The following is a 19,049-nucleotide window of genomic DNA, read 5'->3' as shown; positions in this document are numbered from 1 at the left end:
TTGGTCAGACTGCGCAGCTGAGATGCCCTCCATGTATGCCTCCATCTGGGTGAGCACTCGTGTCTGGCCATGGAGGACATTAAGCATCGCAGTCTGACCAACCTGCAACTGGCGCAGGATGTCCACATACTCGGCATTCGCGGCAGCAGTGGAGACAGGGGCAGGGGGTGCGGTGCCTGGCAAGAAGGAGACACGTGGTGACCTAGCACGGCGGGAAGGGACCAGAGCAAGTGGGAGGCCGGTGATGGGAATCGAGGGGGCGGGTAGAGATCGAGTGCTCCTGTCAGCTGTGGGAGCAGCCTCCGCTCCCTCTGGGAGCTCAGCCTCGGACCCGTCATCGTCATAGTCGGTGGTGGTACTGGACAGGTCCTCCGCCTCACTCCCCTCGGCCTCCGTGCCACTCGATGCGCCAGACAAGACAGCACTGCTGCCACTGGTGTCTGCTCCCTCCTCACGGTCCGTGCCAGTGTCTCCCTCGGAGTCCCCCGATGATGCTGTGGGCAAGGTGAAGAGACAGGAAATAATCAGACACCTGTATACATATGTCACATGAGTCAAATCTACATAGGTCACAGTGCATAGCCTGAAAAGCAACATGTTGGATGACACACATGATACCTAGGAAAAGGTGCCCCAGGGCACGGTAGTGGCCACACACCTCCATGGTCCTGGATGGATATGACTGCAACTGAAGCAACCGTCCCTGCACTATGCATTACTCCCACTCATGCACATCATGTCAGAGGGCACAACATTGGACATGCATGCTGGAAGGCAGTACACTTTAAAGACACACTCCTATGTTGGGACTCAGCATCAGTGCCAACTGACATGGACCCCACAATGACTGAACTGGCCAGGGCACAGCCAAGGTCCCAAAACCTGTTACACTCCACCCCCACACATGATGCTGCAAGCATTAGGCACTTGGATTAACTGCCAGCCTAGATTACCTTGTGCAAGAGTGACTACACACAGACCAGGGAACACATGGCAAGGAGGGGAAGGGAGGAAGAACAGCACCGGTTTACTTTGGGGAACTGGTTATGCACTGCACATGTAAACCCTGGCAGTGTATCCATGCAACTGCGCACTTCCAAAAGCTGGCGACACACAACAAACACACATGTACCTACCCCCTTCCTGCTGCTGCTTCTCCTGTAAGCGCCTATCCAAGTCGGGGAAGACCACCGCCAGCACACGCTTATGGATGTGGGTCAGACGCTGGCGCCCACGGTTCTTCCGGCTCTCAGGTGAGTCCCCCAGCAGGACCCGTGCAATCCTCCTTGTCCAGCACCGGATATCCTTCCAGCGTTTCCTCACCTGGGCTAGGCGCCGCTTCCGACCCTCCATCATCCTCACGGCACTGACGGCTTGCTTCCATATCTACCCCTTGGCATGGATGCCTACCTGTGAGGATGCAAAAGTGAGAATACTTTAATTCACCTGAGCAATGACACAGAGGCACACATATTAACAATTTGTCTTGTTTGAACAGGCCATGGTATGCAGGCAACTCATTGCACATTTGTCATAGGGACATAATCCACTGTGGAAGGCAAAATGCACTACGTGGCATTGAAAGTACACAGGTGGCATGAGGGGTGCCACACAATCAATGATCCTGGATCACACTGTGCATCACAAGCTACACAAGGATTATGGACAGCACTTCAAAGCAGTCACATGCCCCAGCCCACTGACGCTACCTCAGCAGAGTACACAGACACACACAGGCACAGGACAATCACCTGCCATTGCCAACTGCGGGTACAAACCTCACTCTGCCCATGTGCCACTAGACTGGGGGGTGTCACAGGTGTGGGGCTGGCTCAGCACGGCAGTCACACAGCACTGCTCCCTGCTCACATCACATGGGCAGGGTATATCCATCCCTCATGCAGCTGGTGTGCAACACTCCCCATATGCACTCACCCACATGACAGGGGACTTACACACACACACCAATGTCCAGGGGACGAACACATCATTTGGACACTCACAGCGCAGGGACACTAAACAAACACACATCTATGGGTACTGTCACCTGTCACACTGGGGGGACCACAGAATCACATCAGGACTGTAGCAACAACATTCCCAGGAGGAGTAGCCAGGCAGAATGTGGCATGCACCATGCATTGATTGTCACAGTAAGCACAATGCAAGTGAGGAGTGCACACAGGAACTACAGCATGCTCTGCATGGGAGACATGAGGCCTTCCCCACCCTGGGACCCACTCTAAACAACATTGCATGTCTGTCACACAGGGACACAATGCCAGAAGTCACAGTCACAAAAAAGGGGCACAGTCTAAGCTAGTGGAGTCTGCACTCACCTGCTCCCCTGGTCGACCATACAGCATGGTGTACTGTGGGAGGATCACATCCACCAACGCTATATTCTCCTCCATGGTGAATGGCTGGGCCCTCTCCACAGACCTGGACATGGTGCCAGAGGAATCACGAGCAGCAGCAGTGTTGTGGAATGAAAGGATGTGTAGGCAAGTGCTCTCTCATGGGACCTGGCTGCCTTATATCTGCCTTGCTGGCCTGTTTCATTTACAGGAGTACAGAGTGATTGGTCAGTCACATTAGCATCCTACGTTTCCTCCAATCCCTTTTAACCTACCCCAGTGAGTGGCTTTGCATGGTTTAAAAATTGAGCATGATGTCAAGTCAACAACCACTTTGCAACAAAGTATATTGTTTCCAACTGACTTCTGCTGGCCACCTGATGCAATAATTCAAACTTTAAACTCGGTCTCCATGACAACCAGCATGCATTTAGGCCCTTATACTTGTCCCTCATGTGTCCCCTATGTTATTTCAATATTTACACACAGGTACGGTCCGTTCCATGGCCCTAGGGCACCCCAAATGCAGTGATACAGACCGTACACGCGTGTGTAGGGTCCCTATCACTATGGGAGTGCTGGCGTATGCATACGCCACAGTGATACGGACCGTACACGCGTGTGTAGGGTCCCTATCACTATGGGAGTGCTGGCGTATGCGTACGCCACAGTGATACAGACCGTACACACGTGTGTAGGGTCCCTATTACTATGGGAGTGCTGGCGTAGTGATAGGGACCCTACACACGCGTGTACGGTCCGTATCACTGTGGCGTACGCATACGCCAGCACTCCCATAGTGATAGGGACCCTACACACGCGTGTACGGTCCGTATCACTATGGCGTACGCATACGCCAGCACTCCCATAGTGATAGGGACCCTACACACGCCCTCAGAGCGTATGTACAGTGCGTTTCATACCTGACAGTGGTGACAGGCGGCACACAGACAGGAATAGAGCTGTCATACTTGGCCAAGGCTGGACATCAAGGCATTGTCTGTGCAGTACTACATGTGTCGGGCACAGGTGGGTCAGGCTGTGATGTGGCACTATACTCCTGAGGTGTGAAGCTAATAAAAGTATGATGAGCTGTGTACACATGTCATGTGTAATGGTGCCCTATGTGCCACACATCCCCTTCACTCCTTTGACATGTGTGCATGTAGTACAGACTTGTTGAGCCATGCGTCACTGGCATGGCACAGTCACCGAAACCCGCAACTGTGCCCTGATGCCAGGTACACGGAATATTACCCCTGACATGTGAATGCCCGCGTTGCACGCTGTAACTATGTCATGTGTGTGTCATGTGTTCCCATAGGTTTGCTGTAGGTGTTTGGTCAAATGCATCTGCAGTTGCTGCAACCAACATGTGTCTGTGTGTAGATGGCCATGGCACACTGTTACGCACACCAGCCCACATGTGTAATCCGACGTAAGGTGTGTATGTATGCATCGACACGGAGTTTCAAAACAAGGACATATCTGCATACTCTCAATGTATGTGTGATCAGTCTTGACATGTACTCCTTCATGGCAAGGTGTGTGGTCTGTCCTTTTTCTATGACATGTGACCTGTGCCTCTAGTGTTCCGCAACCTGTCTGTACAATAAACATCCTTCTTCTGCACATATGTGGATGTCTGTAACTCCTGTAATGCGTCTGCCTGTTCACTTACACTGGCCCACAGCTAGTTTCATGGCATGGCATATTGAGGTTGAGAATCAACGTTTGTAGCTGGCTCTTGGTAGGAGTGTCACCTGCCTGGCATACGTGTCCAGGGCATATTGCACAGACCTGACTCTGTATGTAGCATATGTGTATTGCCTGTTGAACATGTGCTCAGTACATTGACATTGGTGGTGTACTGTACTCACTCTTCGTTGTCCCTTCAAATTCACTGCAGGGCTCCGCCTCTCCCTCGACCACTTCCGGACTTGGCTGACCTGAGGGAACATGACTGTATACGCCGCTACCGCTTCCCCCAACATTTGATTGAGGACTTGACGACACGGCTGGCACCACACCTCCAACCGCTACACAGGTATCCTACTGCACTGACACCCAAGATGAAGGTGATGGCAGCCCTACATTTCTTTGCCACGGGTACCTTTCAACATACCATTGCTCATGTTGGTGGCATGTCCCAAACCATGTTCAGCCGTGTTCTGCATGATTTTTTAGAGGCCATGTTGGATCACCTGGATGAGTTCATAAAATTCCCAACTCCTGAGCAGTTGACAGGTGTCAAGCGTGAGTTCTATGCCCTGGGAGGGATGCCCCATGTCATTGGGTCCATAGATGGAACACATGTGGCTTTTGTACCACCACAGGCACAGGAGGTAGCGTATAGGAACCGCAAGCATTACCACTCCATTAATGCCCTTGTGGTGTGTCTTGCCAACATGGTGATTTCACATGTCTGTGCTCGTTTTCCAGGATCAGCACACGATGCCTACATCATGAGGCGTAGCAGGGTGCCTGAAATGATGCTGCAGCTGCGCAACGAACGAGCATGTATTGTTGGTGGGTATACTCTGGCAGTCCTGTATTTAACGTCATCTTCCTGTCTTACTGCTTCTCCTGACCCACTGTTGTCCATGATGTTTCCATGTAGGGGACGCTGGCTATCCCAACATGCCATGGCTGATCACGCCTCTCCGCAACCCCAGCACGGCTGCCGATCACCGCTACAACAACGCCCATGGGCGGACCAGGTGAGTGATAGAGAGGACGCTTGGCCTCCTGAAGAGCCGATTCCGTTGCCTCCACAAGACCGGTGGCGCACTCCCATATGCACCGGTGAAGGTCTGCAAGATCTTCCTCGTGTGCTGCATGCTGCACAACATGGCAGTGGAGAAAGCTGTGCCACTCATCCTGGATCCAGATAAGCAGGACCATCCACCCGTGGAGGATGAAGGGCTTGGTCACGAGGCAAGTGATGTGGAGGAGGAGGAGGCGGTAGAGGACATCCGGAGTCAGCTCATACGCAACTTCTTTGCTTAGTGGTGAGTTCCAGTGTCTGAGTGTGCACGCATTGGGCCGTGTGTGGCATGTTTTGCAAAGTGTGTGTCCATCTGCATGTCTGCCAAGTGAGTCAGAGGTGTGTTTGGATGTGTCACTTGAGTGATGGTGCAATGGAAGAATGTTTTTCCAGAGTCATCATTGTCACCTAGCATGTTGACAACCTTATACGTGTTGAGTACATGCACATGCATGCGGATGTGCTTCTTTTGGCTGACTTCTAGTGTGTCTCTCATCCACAGGTACTTGCGCATGCTGTCTGCTGGTGGCATTGTTGTGCTCCTGCTATTCCTCATGAACACAGCAACATGTTCTGAATCAGCGTTACATGCACGGACAAGTTTGAAAATCTCCTCAGGGTAAGGGATGCAGCACGGCTTTTTGGGAGTGGTATTTGTTTTGAATGTGTGTGTACTGCTCCTGTTCATGTTTGGATACTTTACATACATGTAGAATCACCATGGGGCACATGACATGGAGCTGAATTCACCTGAATTGATGGTCAGACTTGGTGACAGTCATCTGTAATGGGATTGTGGATTGTGATGAAGCCATCAATGTGTGTAACACTGCCCTCGGAAACATACAGGTTGCACCGGGTTGACATGGTGTGTGAATTCCCCATTAGGGGCTCAATGGTGTATAGCAGCCTCTCCGTGAGCAGCAGGGGGTGTTTAGCTGTAACCCGTCACTTGTGTGCCAGTTCTATGGATTTCCAGCATCTGTGGTGCAAAGGGGGGTGCCAGTGTTGGTCCCACATGTTCATCCACATGACCTGTGTATGTGTTGACAGAGTTGCATTAGCATTCCGACACACATGACTAATAAAGATGACTAATAAAGATGTCCCTCTGCCTCCAAGGTGCCTCATCTCTGTCAATGGTGGTCTGTTGCCACTGTGCATGCGGCATGTCTGGCATAGTTCTCAGAGATGGTGCATATGAGTCTATGTGTAGAGTAGCAAGATGCAAGCTGTTTGTCAGGGATTAGAATCTGTATTGTGCATGATGTCCATGGCTGTGTAGGTATTGTGGCATGTCAGTCTCCACGACGGCCACTGTGCTGCATGTGCATCCATTGTGTGTGTGTGCCATGTTGAACCAGACATTCCTTCCTTGACATACACCTTTTGCATAGTTCCTTCCTGAGATCCTTGTCTTTGTGTGCTACTTGTGGCATTGCTTTCTTGACATGGCGCATGCTGCTGCAGGCCCTGCAGCAAGGGCACCCAGTGTCCACGCAAACGAGCTGGTGTTCATCATGGATTGCTTGCTGACATGTGCTATGCTGATCAGCAGCATCTGTGCCTCATGCTGCAGCACACTCTGCATTATGCACAAGATCCCCAGTTCCATCCACCTCAAGGCAAGAGAGACCATCCCCCAGGTCAACTACGACATCCGTGTCTAATCCTACCCTGCACTCTACGGACATGTGCGTTACAACTCCCATGATACTTGTCCACATCCAGGGTGCATCTGCACAGCTCTGCTTCTACATCCGGCGACCAGGCCACATCAACGTCCAACAGAGATGGGGGAATGGATCACTGCCAGCTGCAGGATGACCTTCTCAATCCACGCACACACTCGGGATGCAGCCCACAACCACAACACAACCTTGTGGCACTGTGATCCAACACCCCATTGTGCCATCTCCATGCATTCAACCTTGGCCGGCCCACCATTCTCCACATCCACCTGACTCAAGCATGCAGGACATGGTTCTGCCACGTGTCTACACATACCTGGGAGTAGCACCCCAGGACACTCCACATGATCCCTGACCTCTGCGCATGACTGTTGCTCTTCTAAATAGGTCTGTAGGCACAGTTGTGCGGGCACCCCCTCAGCTGGTTGGGCCCATCACGGGTGAGTATGGTGCTCCATGTCTGTATTGGATGATACATTGTGACCCATGTGTGTCCTGTGCCAGACTCAGACCCCAGGGTATGGATGGTTGGAGTTACTTCTGAAATCAGGCATGGTTTGACTTTACAACACACACATGTAGTGGAATAATGCAAAATGACGGCATCATCTCGTGATTGTGATGATTTTTATTTGTGGTGGGGCACGTGTTTGGGGGGATGACAAGAGGTGCTTGGCGGGAGTGTAGAATCCAGAGTTCACAGGGGGAGTTGGTATCCTTGCCATTGAAAGTCATCAGAGTCTATGCCACAGTCTTTGTCAACATTGGTCAGACAGTGACCAGCAAGGCCATGTGGCAGAGAATGTCATTTGCTGATGTGCTGCTGTTGGGCCAGAGGGCCAGGTGCCAGGCCAGGTGACCTGGGAGATGGTGATGTTCCGCTGACTCTCACGGTCTTTTGCGTGGACGACCCACCCTCCTGCGGGGACCCTCAGAAGCAGGCCGTGACGATGCTTGTGATGCTCCGTCGGATGAATCCTCCTCCTCCTGATCCCTCCCTGTGGGTGGTGATGTTCTTCGCCTGGTGGCACAGGGAGGGTTGCCCATGTTTTCGGCAATCCGATGGAGTACACGGGTCATGTCCGTTTGCACCGCCACGAGCTCAGCCAGTCTTGCCTCCATCCGTCCTTGGTGTCGCTGTTGACTGGCATGTTGCTCGGCCTGCAGGGTCTTCATCTCCTCGAGGGTGGACACAACCTGGCTGATGCCCCTGGTGTCACGCCGGTATGATTCGAGGATGTTGCTGACGTGTGACATTACCGGTTCCTGAGCCAACTGGTCAGGTTCGCGCCTCCGCCGTCCTCCACTCCCACCACCCCTGCGCACTTGCGCCTGGCCTGCCGTTGTGGGCACATCGGGTCTCCGGGACCCCTGAGGGATGGCATTTGCGGTGTCGCCTGCCTCCTCCTGGGTGCCCGGAGAACCTTGTCCCTCCTGGACAGACTGGCTGTGTTGTTGTGTGCGGGCAGGGATCCTGGGTGTCTCCTGGGATGTGGCAGGAATGGGGGTGGTGGTTGGCACAGTTGTACCTGACGCAGGTGCTGCAGGTGGTTGGACACCAGAGGGGCCAGGTTGGTCTGGGTCATCCACGGAGTGGTGAGAGTCGTCGCTGCCGGTGGGGTCCTCTTCACGCAGAGCCTGGTCCTGTGAGTCTTCCCCCCCAGTGTTGGGGGGAGATCGACGACGTTGACCTGTGTGTGAGAGAGACACTGTTAATTGTGTTACATGCGGCATCCATGTTTCATTCATTTTTGAGTTGGCACAGTTCCTCTGGGTGGTTGGATTTGGCTAGCATTCCTCTCACAGTGCACTTGTGCATGGGTATGTCCCTTGGCCACAGCTTTCGACACTTTACCTATGTGTGACACAATCTTAGTTGATGCATCTTTTTGGAACGCAGTCAGCAGTGTAGTGAGCGGGCGTAGCAAGCCATGCAGAGCCGCCTTACGTGTTGCACTGTACGTGGCCAAATGGTGTTTTGTCCATGCTATTTGAGAATGCAGGTAGGTAACTTAACCATTTGTGACAGGGTTCTGACAAACACAGTGGGTGGGTATACTGGGTGTAAGGTTAGGGTTGTGCCTGCAGCACGGATGTACTCGTGCACAGATTGACACATGGCCCAGTGTTTATCAAAGGTTGAAGGGGGAGTTCACGCACTGCCAAACCTTGTCTACATGCACACAGTCCACCTGCTGACGAGCGGACATGGCCACACCACCCAAGGGTGATTTGGTCTCCCTCTGTCTCCCTTTCTCCCTCCCTCTGTCAGCCTCCTCCCTCTGTCCGTCTCCCTCTGTCTCCCTTTCTCCCTCCCTCTGTCACCCTCCTCCCACTGTCCGTCTCCCTCTGTCTCCCTTTCTCCCTCCCTCTGTCACCCTCCTCCCACTGTCCGTCTCCCTCTGTCTTCCTTTCTCCCTCCCTCTGTCAGCCTCCTCCCTCTGTCCGTCTCCCTCTGTCTCCCTTTCTCCCTCCCTCTGTCACCCTCCTCCCACTGTCCGTCTCCCTCTGTCTCCCTTTCTCCCTCCCTCTGTCAGCCTCCTCCCACTGTCCGTCTCCCTCTGTCTCCCTTTCTCCCTCCCTGTCACCCTCCTCCCACTGTCTGTCTCCCTCTGTCTCCCTTTCTCCCTCCCTCTGTCAGCCTCCTCCCTCTGTCCGTCTCCCTCTGTCTCCCTTTCTCCCTCCCTCTGTCACCCTCCTCCCACTGTCCGTCTCCCTCTGTCTCCCTTTCTACCTCCCTCTGTCAGCCTCCTCCCTCTGTCCGTCTCCCTCTGTCTCCCTTTCTCCCTCCCTCTGTCACCCTCCTCTCATTGTCCGTCTCCCTCTGTCTCCCTTTCTCCCTCCCTCTGTCAGCCTCCTCCCTCTGTCCGTCTCCCTCTGTCTCCTTTTCTCCCTCCCTCTGTCAGCCTCCTCCCACTGTCCGTCTCCCTCTGTCTCCCTTTCTCCCTCCCTCTGTCAGCCTCCTCCCTCTGTCCGTCTCCCTCTGTCTCCCTTTCTCCCTCCCTCTGTCAGCCTCCTCTCACTGTCTGTCTCCCTCTGTCTCCCTTTCTCCCTCCCTCTGTCAGCCTCCTCCCTCTGTCCGTCTCCCTCTGTCTCCCTTTCTCCCTCCCTCTGTCAGCCTCCTCCCTCTGTCCGTCTCCCTCTGTCCGTCTCCCTCTGTCTCCCTTTCTACCTCCCTCTGTCACCCTCCTCCCACTGTCCGTCTCCCTCTGTCTCCCTTTCTCCCTCCCTCTGTCAGCCTCCTCCCTCCCTCTGTCTGTCTCCCTGTGTCCACCTCTGTCTCCATCCCTCTCTCTCCCCCTCTCCCTCCCTCTGTGTGTCACCCTCTGTCACCTCAGCCCAGCTTCCTGGGCACACACAGTTTGCAGGTCTTTCAAAGGCCATTGGCTTGTTCATGTGGGTTTGTTTCTTATCTCCGGGCACCCATTGGGCGGAGTGTCTGAGTCTGCGCTGCTGCTGTGGCGGTGTGTGCTGACACTCTTTCAGAGTGGTGCGTCTTCATTATCTGCTGTTATGTGCAAATTGTGCCTTCATACCCATGTCATCCTCCAACGCGGCCACCATTAGCAGGCAACACAGTACTGTGTGGGGACACACTGTTTGTATGGCTGTGCCCTAGGCCATATGGGCTGAGGGCATTGTTGTGTGCTTCAGAGTTGCTCTATGTTAGTTTTGAGGCCCACCCTCCCGGCATCGGGGACATCCTGTCTTGTGTTGGTGTTTTGTGTGGCCTGTGACTTGGCATGGCCTTGCTTGGGGCATGGGGCATGGAGGCGCTAGTGGCATGTGTGTGTTTTTGGAGTGTGGTTGTGTACGGTGCTGGCTTTGGGGGGGGTTGCGTGCATGATTGGTATTTTGGTTGTGTATGGCGTTCCCCCCATGTGAGGTGAGTTGTTTGTGTACTCACCAGGCTCTCGGACTCCTTCTACTCCGTCTACTCCCACCGGCGGCAGCGTGGCCATCACCTTCTCCTCCCAGGGATGGTAGTGTACCGGTCTGCGGGGCGGCCCTCCTCCAGTGATGTTCCCCTGGTTGTGATCGTCCATCATTTTGCGGCGGACCATCCTCCGCAGATCGTACCACCTGGCTTGGCACTCATGCCTGGTCCTTCTGGTGGACCCAACAGTATTCACAGAATTGACTATCCTCTCCCACATGGCTGATTTTTCGGCTATGCTGGTCCGTCTGACCAATGTTCCAAAGAGCTGTGGCTCGACTCTGACGATTTCGTCGACAAGGACCTCCAGCTCCTCCTTTGTGAACTTTGGATTCTTGTTAGTGGGCATGGTGTGGGGTGTGGGTGTGGATGGTTGTGGGGGTGTGGGTGTGGATGGTTGTGGGGGTGTGAGTGTGGTTGTGCAGGTGTGTGTGTGTGAATGTGATGAGGGTGTGTTTGTGATGGTGGTTGTGTGAAGGAGTGCAAGTGTAAGGTGCATTGATGTATGTGGTATGGTGCAGTGCGTTGTCTCTGTGGTCTGGCAGCAGTGGATCTGTTGCAAAGGATCATGGTTCGTGTGTGCTGGGCCTTTTTATTGGTCCATTTGTGGGTGTGGCTGTGTTTGAACTTTGGGTGGGTGTGTTATAAGGAGTGGTTGTGTTTTGGGCCTCTGTTTAGCTGTTTGTCAGTTGCAGGTCAGTGTATAGGATGTATTTGGGCTTGTTGGACATGTTTTGTGGTGTTGTGTGCATCGAATTGACTCTCCTTGTGTTGTTTTGGTTTGTCCTGGTTCAGTACGAGTGTTTTTTGCGTCTGTACGGTGCGTACATGGGCCATGTTGTTGTACAGTGCTGTCCTTTGCTATGGCTTAGCACGACTCGTACATGCGCGATGTTGGGTGAGGATGCTGGTGTAGGGGCCTGGGGTAGGGTGCGTACAGACACGGGCAGGGTGTTGGTCCGCACCGTCCATCGGTGGTGGTGTTTCACACCGTACATACAGGGGGGGCTGGGTGTACGCTCCGTACATATACTGGTGGGGTGTTGGTACGCTCCATTCATACACAGGTGGGGGTACGGTCCGTACATACACTGGTGGGGTGTTGGTACGCTCCATTCATACACGGGTGGGGGTACGGTCCGTACATACACTGGTGGGGCTACGCTCCGTACATAAACGGGTGGGGGTACGCTCCGTACATACACTGGTGGGGTATTGGTACGCTCCATTCATACACGGGTGGGGGTACGGTCCGTACATACACTGGTGGGGGTACGCTCCGTACATACACGGGTGGGGGTATGCTCTGTACATACACTGGTGGGGTGCGGGTACGCTCCATTCATACACGGGTGGGGAAACGGTCCGTACATACACGGGTGGGGGTATGCTCCGTACATACACTGGTGGGGTGTGGGTACGCTCCATACATACACGGGTGGGGGTACGCTCCATACATACACGGGTGGGGAGTTGGTACGCTCCATGCATACACGGGTGGGGGTACGGTCCATACATACACGGGTGGGGGTACGCTCCGTACATACACGGGTGGGGGTACGCTCCGTACATACACTGGTGGGGTGTTGGTACGCTCCATTCATACACGGGTGGGGATACGGTCCCTACATACACTGGTGGGGTGTTGGTACACTCCATTCATACACGGGTGGGGGTACGGTCCGTACATACACTGGTGGGGGTACGCTCCATACATACACGGGTGGGGGTATGCTCTGTACATACACTGGTAGGGTATGGGTATGCTCCATTCATACACGGGTTGGGGTATGCTCCGTACATACACTGGTGGGGTGTGGGTACGCTCCATTCATACACGGGTGGGGGTACGGTCCGTACATACACTGGTGGGGGTACGCTCCATACATACACGGGTGGTCGTACGCTCCGTACATACTCTGGTGGGGTGTGGGTACGCTCCATTCATACACGGGTGGGGGTACGGTCCGTACATACACTGGTGGGGGTTCGGCGCGTACATCCGCGGCCGGGGGGCGTTTGGCGCGTACATGCGGGGGCTGGGGGGGGGTTCGGCGCGTACATACGAGGGCTGGGGGTGTTCTGCGCGTACATACGGGGTCTGGGGTGGGGTGTTCGGCGCGTATGCGGGCACATGTCTCCATGGTTGCTATAGGAGTTCGGTCCGTATGGTGTTTTTTCCATACGGTTGTAAAATCGAAAGGACGGGAGTGATCGTACTTGTGCGGTCGGCCTTCATTTTTCTGATTCGTACGGTAAATCGTCCGGGGATGTGTCGGACACATTTTCCGACCCGAGGACGTGTGGGGAAATGTTCCCGATGTGATTCATATGGACTTTTTCCCATGCGAATCGTACTTGGCAGTTTGTACGCTACTTGTACGATTCGTACGGAAAAAAATCCGGATATGAATCGTACGGGGGAAATTTTTACAGGATCAGAATCGGCACCTAAATGTTTTATCGCAATGTGCATGCATCACTTTTTTTTACACATTACTTTATATGTTTAAGGAAAACGTTACTTTGGCGTTGCTCACAAAGATCGGTAGCAAGACGCGGTGTCGGTCCATCGGTCGTGAGGCGGTGTCGGTCCATCGGTCATGAGGTGGTGTCGGTCCATAAGTCGTGAGGCGGTGTTGGTCCATCGGTTGTGAGGCGAAAAATCTACTGCTTCCTGGTCATTGTTAATTATTTCAAAGTAACAAACAAGCTGGAGAGCTCCACAATGCCTACAGTCCACTTACCAGGCCTTGCAAATGACCCAGATCGATATAGAGTGAACACATGGCATTCTAGGCAGCATGGGAAGAAGAGTACTTGTTTGTTGAATGCCCAAAAAAGAAAGCCACTTGTTTGCTTTGCAAAGAGAAAGTTAATGTTCCTAAGAGGTATAACCTGGAACTGCACTGCAGAATGCTACACCCCGGACACACTGAGCTTACTGAGCTCCAATTGAACTCAAACACTGCCTTCTGCAAAAGTGGCCTCGTTAAAGCATTCTCTTCTTTGCCAGCAGAAGATCTGTCTTTGCCAGATGAAGGAATCTGAGGCTGTTACAGAAGCATTGTTCAAAATATGCTATTTGCCTGCCAAACATAAGAAACCATTCACAGAGGCAGAGCTGATGAAGAAATGTTTCCTTTCTGCAGACGAACTTTTATTTGAAAACTACATTAATAAAGCCAGCATTATAAAGGAAATCAGCGCATTACAGCTAACTGCTTCCACGTGTGCACACAGAAAAGTGGCAATGTGTTGAAACAGCCAGGAGCAGGTGATCAAAGCAGTCAGAGAGTCTCTTTTCGTCAACATTGCCATGGATGAGTCCACAGATAAAGAAGGTGTGTCCCAGTTATTACTTTGGGTGAGGTATTTGGACCAATCACTTCATCCCAAAGAATAGCTCCTGTGCCTTCTATTACTGCAAGGGCACACAAGAGGAGAAGATATACTGGACACCATGTGAAACTACTTTGAAACGCATCACATACCATTGAACACTCTTGGCAGCATCACAACTGATGGGGCTCCTGCCATGGTAGGTCGTGATTGAGGCTTTGTATTTCTGCCTAAAAATAATCTGAATAATGTCCTAAAAGTTGCAGTGAAAATTGTTAATTTTATTCATGCCAAAGCTCTTAACCATAGACTTTTTAAAGCAATGCTGTAGGATCCTGAAGCTGAATGAACAGACCTCGTGATGCACACTGACGTGCGATAGCTAAGCAAAGGGAAAGTTCTAGAGTGGTTAATTGCATTGCTTCCTGAAATGGAACTCTTTGTAAGCAGCAGAGGTCAATCATTCTCAGAACTAAAGAATGTGAAATGGCTTATTATGTTCCATTTTCCTTCAGATCTATTTGCACACTTCAAAGCTCTCAATTTGATGCTGCAGGCAAACAACAGCTTGTGTGTTCCATGATGAAGGGTATTTACTCATTTGAAAGTAAACTTGTGCTATTCAAAGAACAACTGGATGATGCTGACTTCACCCACTTCCCTAAACTGTTGGCTGTGATACAGAGGTTTCCAGATGCATAAGGAATTCTGTCAAAGCTAGACCTTGGTGCATGTCTTGAGGAAATTTCTGGGGCGATCAAAAGGTGATTTTCTCAATTCAGAGCCCTAACCTCTCTGTTTAGGCTGGTTGAAAACCCCTCAATGGTGAGTGCACAGGATCTTGACGTTGTTGCCCTTATTGGCTTGAAATCGGCGCAAACAAAAATAGAACTGATTGACATGCAGCACAATTCAGCCCTCAAAGCATCTTTTTTGGGGCAGGCACCAGAAGAATACTGAAAAATGGTGCCTTCTGACAAATTTCTTCTTCATTCTACTGTGGCCCAGAAAGTCATTTGTATGTTTGGAACAATATATATATTTGTGAAAGTCCATTTTCCACAACGAACTGTTGAAGAGTAAACTCAGAAATAAGCTTACAGACTTACATCTGGGTCAGCTCTTAAGACTTGCCATTTCAGATATAGTACCAGATTACACAACACTAATAGGAGACATGAAATGTACAATAAGTTCCTAGTATATCAGTCTTTAACTTTCCTATTTTTCGGACTCAGTTAAAACTGTGCTTCATTGAGCCTTTGCTGAATATCTGGTTAGTGAGAATTACCATGCAGTGCCTCTTAAGATTGCTATTGTCTGATAATAAAAATGTATTATCAAAATGTGCTCTTGGTAGTTACATCTGGTTTTGAAATACAACATTGACTAGTAATGTTTTGAAAAGGTGGTTAATTTTTTTTACTTTAGCCCCGCCCCCACTGGCCCCTGCCCAGTGACCCCGCCCCCACTGACCCCACCCCCACTGGATGCAGCCCTCGGCAACAAACCACACATTGGCCCCTGCAAGGAAGTTTGTGAGTACCCATGATATAGCGCAAGAACAGCAACTCTGGTAAAATAGGTCCGGCTGGGAACCTTCCACTTCGGGCATATGGATGCCACAAATTCTAAAAATTCCACTCATTCCACAAATTAAAAAAGAAGAAGGTTCAGCACTAATATTTAAGTTAACTTCCAATTGTGCAAACGTGCTGTTGGAGGGTTACTTTCGTAGAGCCCCTTCTGCCTAAACATGCCCGTTAAGGTAGCCTAGATTTTTTATGGTACCACTGACACAGGCGGTGGTAGACTCAATGTGTATCTTGGGGGAATCACTGTATGTGGTAGAGGTGTCTGTATCTGAGTCCTGTGCCATATGGAGGTTGCTGATGCAGGTGACACTGACACACAACAGGGGACAGGGCTGCTTTGTCATCCTCTTCTTCCTCATGACCACCTTCTTCTTCTATCAGTGTGCACTCAGCTGCTTCTCCTCTCTCATCACCACCACCACCTATTTTTTTACGGTGCTCCTCCAACTGGATAGTAGTATGTTTTCTCAGATGGGATGCTTGACCTACAATACCTGAGTGCGAACCTGGTTTACCTCGACGAACACTCGCAGGGCAAATGGAGCATATTTCAATGTTATCCTCCTGCTAGAAATTCGTAAAGAAGTCCCATTCTAGGGAGGAGAACTTTTTTAGTGTTCCACTGCCAATGTTTGAAGAACTGGAAGTAGGTGGCTGAGTATTTACCTCTCTATAGGGCATACTTTGACTGAGGTTATGGTGGATGCAGGTCTTGTGGTCTTAGAAATATGGTAATGGAACCACATCCTCTGAGCAGGTTGAACAGGAGAGTTGATCTTGAGGCCTCTGAGCCGCTCTCCATGCTGACTCATTGTCATCACTGTCCCTTTCCATAATTGTAAGGCTTTCAGGAACTTTCCTTTTCCCTTGTCTCTTGGGCAGGTCTTGGACTCGGCTGGTGCCTAATCCATGTCCAGATCATTAGAAGGGGGCTTGGAGAAGCTGATGGAGTACCCTTTCTTTATCTTGCTGGAGATAGTGAAGCCAATGATTGAAGAGCAAAATCTTGCTCAGCAGGAAGCTCAACTTCCTGTTCTGCTTCTACTTCAGGAAAACTATTGCCGGCTGCGGCTCTTGTTGTCCAATTTCCTGCAACGATTGGGTTTTTTGCAGCTGAGACAAATCCAGTTCAAACTCACTGCTCATCGCCATGAATGCAGTGGCTGCATCACTGAGAGACATTGGATTGGGCTTAGCCTTAGGTTGAGGTGGTGCTGTTGATGATGCAGGAGTATTGCTGCCATCCTTCTGCTGCCCAGAGGAGGGGTCAGCAGATACATCATGTGTCCTGAAAAACGTGGATGGCGGCCCACCAGTGGTGGCAATATCCTTCTCCTCCTCCTCACTGGCCACGTTCTTGTCAGGAACACACTTCTTTGGGGCCATCTTCATGTTCTTTCTTAGCAGGTGCCACTCCGCTGCACAAGCGGAAGCAGAGGATGACTCAGTTGGTGTGTGTCACTGCCTGCCTTTTGTCTGGCTGTACTATGTGTGATTATGTCTCTCAGGCACCTAACAAACTAGGAAAGAATTCATTGAAACATGGCATTTGCAGTTTGAATCTACAGACAATATAATTTTGTGAAGTCACTCCACAAATAATTAACAATAGGGTATCCATTCCAAACCATGACATAATATTTCCCGAAAATACAGATTGAGAAAGTTTATTTTATGTGCCTCTTAGGCCTATGAGACGCCTATGGCATGCAGGCGTGCTGGGGAAATGGAATAATCCTTCAAAAAAATTATTGCTGGTGTGTGCCTGTAAAACACCTTTGGCAGACAGGGGGAAAATGGAATAATCCTAAAAAAAAAATATTGCTGGTGTCCGCCTTTTCAATGCTTATGGCAGACAGAGAGTTTAGAGAAAAAATTGAATAATCTTTAAAAAGACATTGTTAGTTTGCAGCTATGGCCTATAGCAGGCAGAGGGTGAAGGGGAGAAATTGAAAAATCCTTTAAAGTTTTTTGATGGAGTGTGCCTATGGCATGGAAAAAAATAACTTTAAAAAAGTTAATGCTGGTGTTCCCTTAGTGTTAGACCTGGCACCTTGGCGTGGGTCTCCCTTCCATTTTTTGCTGTTGCCTCGTGTGTTTTTGCTGGTGTTAGATGCTTTGGGCACTGTGCCACTGCTGTCCAGTGTCACAGTGCAAGTGCTCCCTATTGTAAATTGATGTATGGATTAATGATTCCATAATTGGCTGGTTTGGTTTACCTGTCAGACCCTAGTACAGTGCACCACGTGTGTCCAGGGCTGGTAATCCAAATGCTGCTGGTGGGCTTGCAGCACTGGTTGTGCCACCCACAGAAGCAGCCTATAAAAGTGTGTCTAAGGCTTGCCATTGCAGAGCATGTGTGCAGTCTGGTACTGCCATGCTGACTGGGAAGTGCACCCACTTGTCAGTCCCTAAACCTTCCCTTTTCTTCATATCAGACACCCCTATGGTAGGCCCAAGGGCAGGGTGCATTGTAAGTATAAGGTAGGACAAGCCCTGGTATGTGTGGCATGTCCTAATAGTGAATTACAGCCATTTTCGTTTTTCATTATTGCAAGGCTAACTGTTCCCCATAGGCCAGAATGGGCAGTTTGATTATTACATCTTATGATCCTAACTGACTCAGGGAACATGGTAGAAGTTCGAGTTTAGTATGCCTGAACTCAGAATGATAAAATACATATTTTAGTGAAGTTGGTTTTAACATTTTGGTGCTGATTCCGATCCTGTAAAAAGGCCCTATGAATCGTCGTACGGAGCGTTTTCTCCGTACGACTCGTACCCGGTAAACTGTCCGTACAACCTAGGAAGTACGATTCGTACAGAAAGCCTAGTTCTGTACGAATCGTACAAAAGACCGTACGGGTAAAAAAACCCTACGAATCTGATCCGGAACAGCCTGTACGCGACGTCTGTACGTATGTAAGCAGCGTTTTTACGGCCCAGCAAGTACGATCTCTTTTTTTATGGGAGCCAATAACAGCCGTAAAAGCTGAGTCCCCAGGGGTATGAGTCGTACAGGCCCCCCACCCACGTATGTACGCACCGTACCCCCCGTATGTACGAACCGTACCCACAGCGCGTACGTGCGGGGGGTACGGTGCGTACATACGGGGGGGTACGGTGCGTACATATGGGGGGTATGGTGCGTACATACGGGGGGGTACGGTGCGTACATACAGGGGGGGTGGGGGGGCCTGTACGACTCGTGCCCCGGGAACAACTTTTCCCGGGCTACGAGTCGTACAAACTTCGCTTCGTAGGGGGTAGAGTCATTCCCCGTGTGCGGGACGTTTTCCGTACGATAGCCGGTCCGAATCGTACTTGTACGCTCGGACTGTATTTTACGAATCGTACGGA

This window comes from Triturus cristatus, chromosome 11 (assembly GCF_964204655.1).
Source record: "Triturus cristatus chromosome 11, aTriCri1.1, whole genome shotgun sequence".
Taxonomy (NCBI): Eukaryota; Metazoa; Chordata; class Amphibia; order Caudata; family Salamandridae; genus Triturus; species Triturus cristatus.
This window is presented reverse-complemented; position numbering follows the sequence as displayed.